Genomic DNA, 13,894 nt, shown 5'->3' on the forward strand with positions numbered 1-13,894 from the left:
AAGCAAAAAAGGCGCCGTTTTGACCATTTTTCTCTTAGGCATTTTGTCAAACACTTGGTATGCACAATTTCCAGTTTAATGTTTTCGAGGCCGTGACTTCGGATCGGGATCCGACGACCTTCCGGTGTGATTCTGGCCATGATTTTGGATTCTACATTGAGACTATATCATCTACTATCAAACTAAACCAACTGCTTGGCCGTCGGACTGTCACCGACCTGCGAAAACCTTGCCGGAAAATGCTAATTTGTTGCCAGCCTAAATCATCCTCATGAAGACTCAAAATCCTTATTCTACTCGCCTTAACCGTCTAGTTCGGTTCAAATCAAGGACAAAAACATCAAACAAGGTCAAGGAAGCTAACTTGAATGGCCCTACGGCCACGGCAATGCTCCAACGAGGGTATCCAAGTTCCGGCGAGGAGGTTTCAATGGTTGACCGACTCGGTTTATGTGTTTTTAATGTCTGAAATGCAATCAAATAATACCAAAAATGATTAGAAACTAGTTCTGAACATAAAAATGCCAAAATTAATCGACGAAATCACATAAACATTCATATTGGGATTGGAACTGAATTCTGGAAAATTTTAAAAAAAATGACTATGAGCCAACTTTACCTTCTTCATTCGATGATCAAGAGGAATTGCCGAACTGATCCGTGCCTCTAGAGTTGTTCATTGACACTTGATCTTCACCCTAGTAGCTTCAGATTCGCGGGAGTATCTCTCAACACGCCGGATGAAGCTCGTTTTCAGGGCTTCGCGATCAGTTTGTCTGACTGAAACGACCAGGGGAGAGTCGCGGCCTATCCACGATTCACCGGTGCTCTGCCGTCCATGGTGGCGCCGAACACTCGTGAAGGGACTCTCGACCCTCTCTCTCTAGATCCTTCTCTTTGATTTCGCTCCTTTTTTCTCTCTCTCTCTCTCTCTCTCTCTTTCTGGCATTTCACCGAACACCTCCCCCCCTCAATCTTCAATTTTTTTTTTCAGCTTTTTGTTGATAAAAAATCCCACCCAAATTCGGTTAGAACCGACCTTGAATCGGTTAGACCGAATAACCGATGACAGCTGGTGATTATCTAGCTATTAAATCGGTATTTCGCACGTTTTTGTGATGGGATTAAGGCTGGTGAAGTCGCGGGCTTGACATGGAATTTTCTGGGTTTTGAACGTTCTGGGGCGAACCGGGCGAAGAAGACGGGTCACTGGGTCGGGTCGGGTTGACCCAGTCAACCCGGCAGGTTCGATTTTGATTAAAAACTCAAATTGAGCTCAATTTCGATCGATTTTTTCAAATTAAACCCCAAAATTGAACTCCCCATCACATTTTGAATCCAAATATGTGTTTTTCCCCAATTTTTGTGATAATCATGTCCAAGATTTTCACATTTTTGTGTTCGAGTTAATAGGGTTTTATTCAATTTGATGTCCTAATGACCTGATTAGGAAAATTGATGCCAAAATTGAATTACCCACATCTGATTAACCCTAGAAATGATGGTCTCATGATTCGACAATTTCATATTGGGCACAATTCCCAATTTGGGTTCAAAATTCTTCATTTTCAATTGAATTTTGGGGTTTTCTTATTTCTTTGACAAATTGTATAATTGGACCGACCATTATGTAATTCAAGGTCCCAGAATAATTTATTGTGAAGACACTATGACTTAAAAATGACTAGAAAAGATTTAATTGCATTTTTTGTTCAATTCGCGTTTGATTTTGCCCAATTTTGAGAAAAAAACATGTACCCGATTGAGATTTTTCAAAATTGTTGATGAATGAATGAAATTGGATTTAAAAGAAGACTAATGACTATTTTTTATGGAATTTTATGATTCCATTTGCTATTTTTCTTGATTTTCTCACTTATTTTGACTAAAAGAAATTAAGAAAAAATGTAGAAAAATGCCAAAAAATTATTTTCTGGTTTAGAAATAGGTTTCTAGGCTTGGCCAAGATTCCTAGTCCTAATTTTGATATTTTTGAAAATATGAAAAAAAGGCTAAAGATTAGGTGTCAATAGCGACCTGTAATTTTTTACCAACAGTTTTGGTCATTTACTTTTGTTTCAAAAATTTACCTACATGGAAAAAATTGATTTTATTAATAGATTATCAAAATTGTCCTGTATCATCTAAATGAAGCATAGGAAGTATGTTGCGTGAAAATTGCTCTAGATCGGGTTCCTGCACAAGTTAAAAGTTTAGATCATGGCTTGTGAGGTGTCTAATGAGCCATTAGGTAGCCAAGTCTCCACCTACAAGCCCCAAGATCAAAGAAAACAAAAAGAAAGTGTGTGCCATATATCATTGATTGTATCTTATATTTATTTACTTCCCAAAGCTATGGCTCTACAATCTGCCAAATCATTCTTAGTGACTTTTTCAAGTTATTTTTTTTAAATTGTATTCATTGCTAAAAAATATACATTAGAAGTACATAGACTTTATAAAAAGCGAATCGAAACAAAGCAAAGCCCAGAATACTGCAATACAAACCCATATTCAGAAAGCAAAGAGAATTATCAGAGCACTGACAAGGTCAAGTGCAAGATCATTCCTAATGAATATGCTAAGCAAAATAATTGGCGGCCGATCATTAGATCTCATATCTTTGTTAGTGATGAGCACACGTTGGAAATTCATCCTCCAGTAACTACGACATTGCCAGTTGGCACTGCGTGCCTAGGTTTGGCTTCCTCTACACCATCGCCATACGAAGACAATCAAAATAGATTGAATGAATACAAATCCAACATTTGGAAGAGCAAATCTTCATAGTTCAACAAAACACTAGAGCTCTTACGATCACCATTGAAATTGTAAGTAGATGATTTGTACACGGATAGAGTATGAGAGCATCGAACCCTCAAAGCATATTTATTATATTGCTAGATCTAGATCGGGAGAGAATAGCTCTCAGTATTAGGAGATTTCAACTCTCAGATCTAGATCGGAAAGGATGAAGAAACAAGAAAAGAATAAACAGAAACAATGGAAAAAAATCAACAAGAGTGGGATGGGTAACCCTTTCTGTGTAGATGAAGGTTGAAAAGGAGGAGGGAGAGAATAGGGAGGAAGAGAATGGAAAGGTCAGAGAGACGTCATTGACTTTTCCAAGTTAAGGAGGCAGAAAAAAAAAGGTTATTGTTTTTGCTTGTTCTTCTTAGGGTCTGCATAGCAACGTTTCTGTTCCCAGAAACAATTTTTGATCAGAAATAGTTTTTTCTATTTCTATTTCTATTTCTTGGAACAGTTTCTGAGCAAAAAATAGCGTTTAGTAACTGCACAAAATTTCTATTCCTGGAATAGAAAAAGAATAGAAACGCGTTTAGGGCGCGAATGATCCATTTCTATTCCATGGACGAGTTTCTCCCTTCAGGGCTACCGACGGAGGACGGCGGGTGGCGGTGGGGGGCGGAGGACGGTGGTCGGCGGCGGTAGAGGATGGCGGCCGGCGGTGGGAGGCAGTGGAGCACGGCGGTCAGCGGCGGAGCACGGTGGCGTCGGGCGGCGGTGACGGCAGCGGGGGGCGGCGGCGGGAGGTGGCTGGCGGTGGAGGGTAGCCATCGTCGATCGATGGAGCACGGTGGCTGGTGGCGAAGGATGGCGGCCGATGGTGGGTGACCGCTAGCGTCGGGTGGCCAGAGGCAGGAGGTGGTCGGCGGCCGAGGGCAGCCAGCACCGGGTGGTGGCCGGCGTCGGGTGGTTGAGCACAATGGCCGGCGGTGGAGGATGGCGGCCGGTGGTGGGTGGCCGGCGGCGGCGGAGGACGGCGACCCGGTGGTGGGTGATCGCCGGCGTCGGGTGGTTGGCGGGGGAGCGGCCAGGCGGGTGGCGGCCGGCGTTGGGCGATGGAGCACGGAGGGCCGCGGTGGAGGAGGCTGCGGCCGGTGGCGGGTGGCGACAAGCGTCGAGCGGTGGAGAACAAAGTGGTCGACGATAAGAGGCGGCCAGCGGGCGAGAGGCGGCCGGCGAGCGTTGGCCGGCGGGCGTCGGCGGCGGAAGGCGGGCGGTAGGTGGTGGCGAAGGACGGCGAGAGGCGGCGGTGGGCGGGTTGCGGCCGATGGATTGTTTCTTATTTTTGGAGAATTCTAGAAAAAAAATCGTTTCTTTTTGTCTTGTTCCAGAAACAAGAAGCAGATTTTTTTTGCTTCTTGTTTCTGTTCCAAATCTATTTCTGGAGCACTTTTTTGTTCCTGAAATAAAAAAAATAGATTTTTTTACTAAACGGATTTCTGTTCTTTTTCTGTTCCGGGGAACAAAAGAACAGAAAAACAAAGAAACAGAAACGTTGCTAAACAGACCCTTACTGTTCTGAAAACGAAACCCAACTTTATCAACCACGGTACAATCTCTAAAGCATGTGAAATCAAAATAGTTTTAATACTCTAGAGAAAGAAGCATTGCATCTATTCACCGTCCGTAATTCTCTGGACCAAACTATCATATGGCTCCTCTCAACTTTACACTTGTAGCTTTTCCGAACCAGGGCCACATAAAAAAGGCCCTCTGATTCGCTAAGAGTCTTCCACACAACCGTGCGCATGTTGCCTTCGCCACGCCATGTCGGCTCGGCTTTGCCCCCGCATGATTAAGTCCGACGAGCCTCCCGAAGGTTTATCCTATGTAACCTTCTCCGTGGCTCCGAGATGGGCTCAATCCGGCCGTCGACTTCGAATGCTACATGCTCAAGATAAAGCGAGGTTCAGTATATATGACGGTTGTTCCTTGGTGGCTTATGCGGCCTATTCTCTTCACATTCCCACCATCAATAAGCCATCAATAACAATTCTTTTGCCGGGATTGGCTCGCTAATCCCTTCGATAAGCTAGAATCATCAAAGAAGAGAAGAATCCGAAAGTGCTCGTGAACCCATTCAATGAACTAGATCCTGGGTCCTTGAAAGCCATAGGTCATAACACCAAGCCGGAGGGCTACTTGATTTCGTGTCGTTCAGGAGCATCTCCATGCTATCGAGCCTACAAATGGAAGAGATGGCACAAAGGGCGCTTGGCCCTGGCCAGCTATTCTCGTGGTTGCTCCACAGGGACAAAGAAGAGGAAGGAGAGGAAATGGTAGTCCCATGGTGCTCCCAAGTGGAGGTTCCATCACACCCTTCAATAGGGTGTTTTGTGACTCACTGTGGTTGGAACTCAACCTCTGAGAGCTTGGCTCGTGGGTTCCGAATGGAGGCATTCCCACAATGGACTGACCAACAAACCAATGCCATGCTTATTGAGAATGAATGGAAGGTTGGGGTGAGAGTGAAAAGGGATGGTGAGAGAGGCATAGTGGAAGGAGATGAGATCAAGAGGGGCTTGGAATTGGTGGTGGGTTATGGAGAGGAGAGAGAGGAAATTTAGGAGGAATGCCAAGAAGTGGAAGGGATTGGCAAGAGAAGCTGCCAAAGAAGGTGGGTCATCAATAGGGGTGAGCATCGGTCCAAGATTGACCCTGGACTAACCTTGGACCAGCCCAACCTGGCCGGTCCTGAGACCCCTGGACCTTGCACTATGCGGATTGATCCTCAGTCCTAAGACTTTAGGGTTGGTCCAACCCGGACCAACCCTATATATATTATATATCATATAATATATAATATATTTTTGTTTATTTTAAACCCTACCTTAGCAATTGTGCCTCTATTATTTATGTTTCTTATGCGGTTATGTTGTGTAGAATTGTAAATTAGAAAGTAGAAACCCACTTTTTTTTCGGTCAAAAGAAACCCACTTAACTGGTTAACCCAGCCCTAATTTGATCAAAAAAATAGAAACCCTCCTCTTCCTCGCCTGTCGCCTCGCTTTGTTCACTTGCCCGGGAAACCCTATTCCTCACCTCATGCCGTTCACCTAGCTCTCAGCTCTGTTCACTTGCGTTGATCACCGCTCGCCTCTTCGCTTGCCTTGGCCTCACTTTCACGTGTTTATTTTTTATGATTTGTTGCTTTTAGCAAATGGAGATTTTTATTGTTATCTTATCTTAGATTTATGTTTGATATGTACCGGTATTCATAGTTTGGTTGCTCAATGTTGCCTTGTTGATAGATATGAAATTTGAAAAATATATTTGTACTTTCAAGGAATACAAAAAATTAAACAAAAAAATAATCGATTGGTCCTAAGTTAACCCTAGAACCGGACCAAACCTATAGGGTTGGTCTAGTCCACGGTCCTAGGCTCAACAGGGTCAGTCACCGGTCCCAAAAATTGGGGACCAACACCATGCGGGTTGGTCCTAGGGTTAGGTGCAAGATTGGCCCAACCCGGACCATACTCACCCCTAGTCATCGGATGGGAACCTTAAGGAATTCTTGGAGGAGATCCAAATGGAAGCATATGTGGTCATTAGACTTGATCATCAATCTTCAAAATTCTAGGTACATAAGCACGAGATAGTGCTTGTAGGTAAATAAATTTGGATGCCTAACTCTGTATGGTATATGAAAAGTTTCCATCATGATTTAGGTGCCTAATTTCCGGAATATGAACTCTCTTAGTTCCATATGTCACAGAAATTTTATAATTTTAGGCTCCATTCGTTTCGCGGAAAATGTGACGTCTTTGGAAAATATTTTTCAAGAAGCCATTTTCCAAGAAAATGACAACATTTTCTGGTGTTTGGCTGAAACCTGAAAATGAACAAAAAAATACTTTTCGCCGTTTGGTATCTGATTTGATTTTCTGAGGAAAATTACCGAAAAAATTAAAAAAATTTAATTCTTTTTTCTTTTCTTTCTTTTTTTTTTGCTTCTTCCTTGGCTTAAAAATAATTTGAAAATAAAAATTAAAAATAATTAAAAACATGAGTTTTTTTAAAAAATAAAAGAAAACTAAAAGGAAAAGGTGTTTGGTGGAAGAAAGTGCTTGGTCTAAAGGTGAAACAAAGACGAGGGAAAATCTTTTTCACTTTTTGAAAAACGGAAAACATTTTCCCCACTTTTGAAGATGTTTTTTTTCATTAGTGGAAAATGTTTTTCTTGATTGGTTTATTTTTCGAGAACCAAATGCCAGAAATTCTAGAAAAAATTTTCTCGAAAATTGTTTTCCGTGAAATGAATGGAGCCCTCTGTTTGTTTTGCGGAAAATGAATAATTTGAAAAATATTTTCTTAAAAATAATAACTTATATTGCTTGAAATAATTAGTCAATGAAATTTTTTTCATTATCAACAGAAATTTATGTCTAAACATTTTCGTGAGTGATTAAAGCATAGTAATTTCATTTGTTTTTATAAGCAATAGAAGCGATTTTTTTTATGAAAACGTTTTCCAAATTGTTCATTTTCCATGAAACAAATAAAACCTGAGAATAATTTTTTTTTCCACTTATTATCGGTAGCATAGTGACGAATCTAGAAGTGTTGTAAGTTTGATATTTTATCAAGAAATTTTTTCGAATTATGAACCATTATTCAACTCTTGTTATTTCAAGTTCACTATAATATAGGCATATATATAAATAAATAAAAAGAAAACTGTGAATAGCAAGTTAACAAGAACTTGTTTAAGTAAACAAGCTGGACAAATTTATTTTTGTAGGATTTCATCTGATGAAAAAGTTCTTCTAGAAACTCTCACCATCTAGAAAAATGACTAATAAACAAGAAAATAGAAGCGTGAGCAACAACTTGTGCTATCTTAGGAAAAGAACGTACGATGGATCCAGCCTATGGAAGAACTACCATCCATTTCAACCGCAAAGTTCGAATCCAGACTCCATATAAAAACGCATCACGCCAAGCACAACAAGAAGAAGTTAAAACACTTCTCAACTTGAACAAGCTATGGCAAACCCCAACTTCCTCATAGTGGCTTTTCCCAGCCAAAGCCACATAAATCCCGCCCTCCAACTTGCGAGGCGTCTCCTCCGAACCGGCGCTTCCGTCACGTTCACCATCACAACGTCCGCCCACCGCCGCATGCGTGGGTTCCAAGCCTCTGACCGTCTTACATTCGCCACCTACTCCGATGGCGTCAAAGAAGGATCGAAACCGAGTAGCAATAGCCTGGAGCACCAAATGGCTGAGATGGCCCGAGGGTGTTCGGAAGCCCTTAGACAACTCATTGAGGCGAGCCGTGATAAGTGTTGGTTTTCTACGGAACATGCATAGTTAAAAAAATAAAAGTAGCGGAAAGATATAACCGCACATGTATCTCCAAAGGCGTTGTTCGTGCGTTTCAATCAAAAATCGAAAGACCATAAGGGGTTAAAACGGATTACTTCTCGTAGCGTGCCCAAAACAATTTTGGTTCGGATTTTCTTCAATTCGAGCCCCGCAACCGTCGGACCTCTAGTTCAGACACACCACCAATCGCACGACGAACAGAAGGAAGAACTTGCGGATAATCACTAATAGAATTGTGCTAGCAATCTTGTGGTGACAATTCTTCGCACTCTCGATATTTCAGTCACAGAGAGAAAACGTATTTTCTTTACTCTAATGAACCCATGATAATTCCCTTATTTGTACTCTATCTTCGTCACCCTCCAGCAACCGTTGCTGATCTCCACCCTTCACACGATCAGCAACCGTTGCTGATCGTGTGTGCATAGAGCACACGACCAAAAACGGTTGCTGGTCGTGGATGATGCCCACGGTCAGCAACAGTTGCTGACCGTGGGTGAAGAAACACGGTCAACTGCTGACCGTGTGCATGCACCACCATCATCATCATTTTCATTTTTTTCAATTTTAAATTAAAACACACACGATCAGCAAGGAGCTGATCGTGTGCTGCACACGGTCAACATTTGTTGACCGCGTACACTTTTAATTAATTTAATTTTATAAAATTAAGAGTGCAAGATCATATGGCACATTAACATGTGTCCACTTTAGGTTTGCGTGTGCATCATATGCACGCACGCTCATGACTGAAATAAAATAAAATAAAATCATATTTAATTTAATCTCAATCTGACTAATCGATTGCTATAATTGTAAACATATTTGCAATATTGCATCTTCCGTACAACCTCATCTTAAATTGGTTATGGTGTGTGACATTCCTAGGTTCATCACTGAGTTGGTAGTAGGACTTGCACTAACACGTTAGTACACCCAAGAGAATTGATTGTCCCGATCAACCTCTAGGTCCTGCAAGCCATGATTGACATCTAGCAATATGTTATGGCTACCCAGACAGTGTGAATATTTTAAGAATATATTGAACCTGTCAGCTTTGGCTACAGTGTAATTCAATCCCTCTGCCTTATTATGTCCCGATCGAACAAAGACCATGAAATATTTGTCAAGTCACCAATTCGATCATATGCACAAATCTAATTGACATACATTTTATATGAGACATGAACAGTTCATTCTCGGTTACAACCCCGGCCGAGGATTTCAATGCAGTGTCAAGATTAGATTGCATAGGACATCATTATTTTACCTTGCATATAACAAGGAGACAGATTCCATTTTGCGCACACGTGTAACTTCGTATGTGAACGAACTATGGCCATCAAGTACAGAGACGAATCAACGAAGCGGCAATATGCGCACCTATGAACCATAGCCATCCAACATACAAGTCAACACTGTACCTCAGGTCTAAGGATTATTTACACAAGACCAGAGCACGAACGATTAGACATTGACCACGTTAAAAGCTTCCATGTTGCTAATCATTCTATGCATGTCACGTTTAGTGAACTTGTCTGATACAAGCACCTGTGTTCTAACTCGGATATCGCAATATCCAATGACTCGTGACTCATCATTCCCTTAAGTATCCAATACTTATTAGTGAAGTTACAAACACACCGGTCTCAACAGGATCATTAATATCCACTCAATGATCCATCGACCGAGAACGATTTAAAGATTCAGTCTAACTGTGAACCTATCACACATATTCTTAACGTCTCAAAAATAGGTCCAGTCACAACTGATCTTATGGAATCATTCATGTATTTAAATAATTGGACAAATGAATGAATGCGTCCTTGCCATTAAATAAATAATGTAATTGAAAGTACAACTTAAATCCCTAACATGTAACTATTACATGGTAACTTTAGGGCATACATCTAATAATCTCCCACTTGCACTAAAGCCAATTTGTTTGGTACCTCAAACCCATCTTGTCAATGTGTCTTCCAAAAGAAGACTGAGGTAAGGCCTTCGTGAAGGGATTTGCCACGTTTTCCGCTGAGGCAATTTTCTGCAAGGCGATATCACCTCTCCCAACAATTTCTCTAATAAGATGGAAGCGTCTCTCAATGTGCTTGGACTTCTGGTGAGACCTTGGTTCCTTCGCTTGAGCTATTGCCCCATTGTTATCACAAAACAATGTTATTGGTTGTTCAATGGAAGGAACGACTCCAAGTTCAGAAATGAACTTCTTCATCCAAGTGGCTTCCTTTGCTGCTTCTGAAGCTGCTACATACTCTGCCTCAGTGGTGGAATCAGCAGTTATGCTCTGTTTGGAACTCTTCCAACTAACTGCACCACCATTAAGTGTAAAGACAAACCCAGATGTAGACTTATAATCATTAGGATCCGATTGAAAATCGAAATCAGTATAAGCTTCAACTTTAAACTCTCTTTCTCCATAAACCAAGAATAAATCCTTAGTCCTTCGCAAGTACTTAAGGATATTCTTGACTGCCATCTAGTGCTCTTCTCCTGGATCAGACTGATATCTACTAGTAATACTTATAGCATGTGCAATATCAGGTCTCGTATATAGCATATCATACATTATGCTTCCAATAGCAGATGCGTAAGGTATCTTTGCCATCCGCTCTCTTTCTTCAGGAGTGTTGGGACACATCTCCTTGGAAAGATGGATTCCATGCCTAAAAGGCAATAATCCTCTTTTAGAACATTGCATGTTAAAACGTGTTAACACTTTGTCTATGTACGTAGACTATGAGAGGCCAATCAATCGTCTCGATCTATCTCTATAGATCTTGATATCTAAAATATAGGTTGCCTCTCCTAAATCTTTCATGGAGAATTTCTGTGACAAGAATAGTTTGATCGATGATATCATCGGTACATCATTCCCGATCAAAAGTATATCATCGACGTACAAAACTAGAAATGCAATTGCACTTCCACTGACCTTCTTGTATACACAAGGTTCATCCGGGTTTTTGATGAAACCAAACGATTTGACTACTTCATCAAAACGGATGTTCCAACTTTTGGAGGCTTGTTTGAGTCCATAAATGGATCTCTTAAGCCTACACACCTTCCGACGTTCGCCATTGGATTCAAAACCCCGTGGTTGTTCCATATAGATGTCCTCCTCAAGAAACCCATTTAGAAAAGTCGTTTTGACATCCATTTGGAATATCTCATAATCTAGGTGTGCAGCTATAGCCAACATAATCCGAATGGATTTTAGCATGGCTACAGGTGAGAAAGTTTCGTCATAATCGATTCCTTCTTTTTGACGATATCCTTTCGCCACCAGTCGTGCTTTGTAAGTTCCAACTTGACCCTCAGCATTCATCTTCCTCTTGAAAATCCATTTACAGCCAATTTGTACAATACCATCAGGTAGGTCAACTAAGGTCCAAACTTCGTTGGAATACATTGAATCCATTTCGGATTTCACGGCTTCTAGCCATTTACCAGAATCGATGTCTAACATCGCCTCCTCATAGGTGTTTGGATCACCAGGTTGATCACCATCATTCACAATGAATAATGGTTCAATATGCTCAACCAAGTGTCTATAACGAGCAGGTGGACGAGACGTTCTCGCACTCCTCTTAAGAGGTTGTGTATCAGAAGCTCCCACTGAATCAGAGATCGGTGTTTGAACTTGGTTAATTGGTACTTCATTGTTCTCTTCTTGTAAGACTATTTTCCACCCAGCACCACCTTCCTAGACGAACTGATTCTCCAGAAAAGAAGCATGCCTGCTGACCGAAATTCTTAGGTCAGAGTGAAAATAGAAATAGTATCCAAGAGACTCCTTTGGATATCCAATGAAGCGACCTTGTTCAGACCTAGCCTCTAATTTTTCCATTTTCAGCTTCTTGACGAAAGCTGGACAACCCAAAATCGTAATATGATTAAGACTTGGTTTCCTACTATGCCATATCTCATAAGGCGTAGTTGGAACAGATTTGGATGGCACTCTGTTCAGTACATATGCGGCTGTCTCGAGGGCATATCCCCAAAGGGATATAGGCAAATCAGTGTAACTCATCATAGATCGCACCATATCTAATAAAGTGCGATTTCTTCTTTCAGATACACCATTGTGTTCTGGAGTTCCAGGAGGTGTCCACTGTGAAACAATGCCATTATCCTTAAGATAGTCCAGGAATTCAGTACTAAGATATTCACCTCCTCGATCAGATCGAAGAGCCTTAATACATTTTCCTGTTTGTTTCTCAACTTCAGCCCTGAATTCCTTGAACTTTTCAAAAGATTCGGATTTATACTTTATTAAGTACAAATAACCATACCGTGACTGATCATTGATGAATGTAATGAAGTAAGAATAACCACCTCTAGCATTTTCATTTATTGGTCCACATACATCTGTATGTATCAATCCCAGTATGTCAGCAGCTCACCCACTATGTCCCACAAAGGGCGCTTTGGTTATTTTTCCTAGAAGACATGCCTCACACGCCGAGTATGGCTCAAACATTGATGAATCAATATGCCCATCATTACTCAACTTGTTGATTCTGTCTTCTCCAATATGACCTAACCGAAGATGCCAAACATACTTTGGGTTTGGACTATCTTTAGGGCGTTTATTAGTTATGGCATTTATATCATTATTGTATTGCTTATTGGCATTGGTAATCGCATTACCGGACATTGTAATGGTATAAAGATTATTGGTTAATAAGCCAGAACCAACACATCTCCCATTATGATAAATAGAACATACATCATCAGCAAAAGAAAATTCATAATTCTCTTTACTCAAACGAGGTATAGAGATGACATTCTCATAATGCAAGCAATTTTTCAATACCAATACATGTCCAGAAGGCAAACATAAACGAAAAGTCCCTACAACTAACGCAGCAACTCTTGCTCCATTTGCAAATGTTAGGACAATTTCATTTCGCCCCAGCATCCTGCTTATTTCCAGATTCTGCAAAGACATACAAATATGTGAGGTTGCAGCAGAATCTAGAACCCATAAGTTGGATTCAGCACTAACCATAAGATTAGTTTCAATAAGCATAGACACCATACCTTCGCAAGGTTGGTCCTTAGGCTTGACCTTCAAGCTGGCGAGGTACTTCTTGCAGTTCCTCCTTCAGTGCCCTTTGACACCACAGTAGTGACAATTCCCTTTTTCAACCTTGGGCTTTGATTGCACAGCATGTTTCATAGGCCTCTTCCATTTCTTTTTCTTCAAAACAGTCTTACTCTTTGAAGAAGAAGCCTTAGCCATAGCCACCACATTGGGCCCCGTGTTGTGCATTTCCTTCTCATAAACTACCAGCATGCTACGTAACTCAGCAAGAGTTTTCTCCATCTTATGCATGTGGAAGTTTTGGACAAAATCAGAGAAGGAATCGGGCAAAGATTGGAGAATCAAATCCACAACTAACTCATTATCCATAACAAGATTAAGCCTAACCAACTCTTCTATGTGCCAGATCATCTTCAAAGCATGATCATTAACCGATGATCCTTCAGCCATTCTCATACTGTACAATACCTTAGATATCTCATATCTAGAGGTTCGACCATTCTTATCAAAATATTCTTTTAAGTGCAAGATGATCGATCTAGCATCTTCCATAGTTTCATACTTCTTCTGCAATTTATTGTTCTTTGAAGCAAGCATGTATGACCTAACTTTTAAGTCATCATCATGCCACTCATCATAAGTAACGCGCTCCTCTTGGGTCCCACCCTCAGGAAAGGAGTTTGGCATCTT

The 13,894-nt window shown here is 41.1% G+C and overlaps 1 pseudogene; it reads left to right on the top strand.

Moving 5' to 3' along the window:
- Positions 1 to 3,863: 3,863 nt before the first annotated feature.
- On the top strand, positions 3,864 to 6,391 carry LOC115683453 (phloretin 4'-O-glucosyltransferase-like; annotated as a pseudogene).
- The last annotated feature ends 7,503 nt before the right edge of the window (positions 6,392 to 13,894 follow it).

This window comes from Syzygium oleosum, unplaced genomic scaffold, assembly GCF_021117445.2.
Source record: "Syzygium oleosum isolate NSW1041296 unplaced genomic scaffold, Sole_v2.1 Sole_v2.01, whole genome shotgun sequence".
Lineage (NCBI taxonomy): Eukaryota > Viridiplantae > Streptophyta > Magnoliopsida > Myrtales > Myrtaceae > Syzygium > Syzygium oleosum.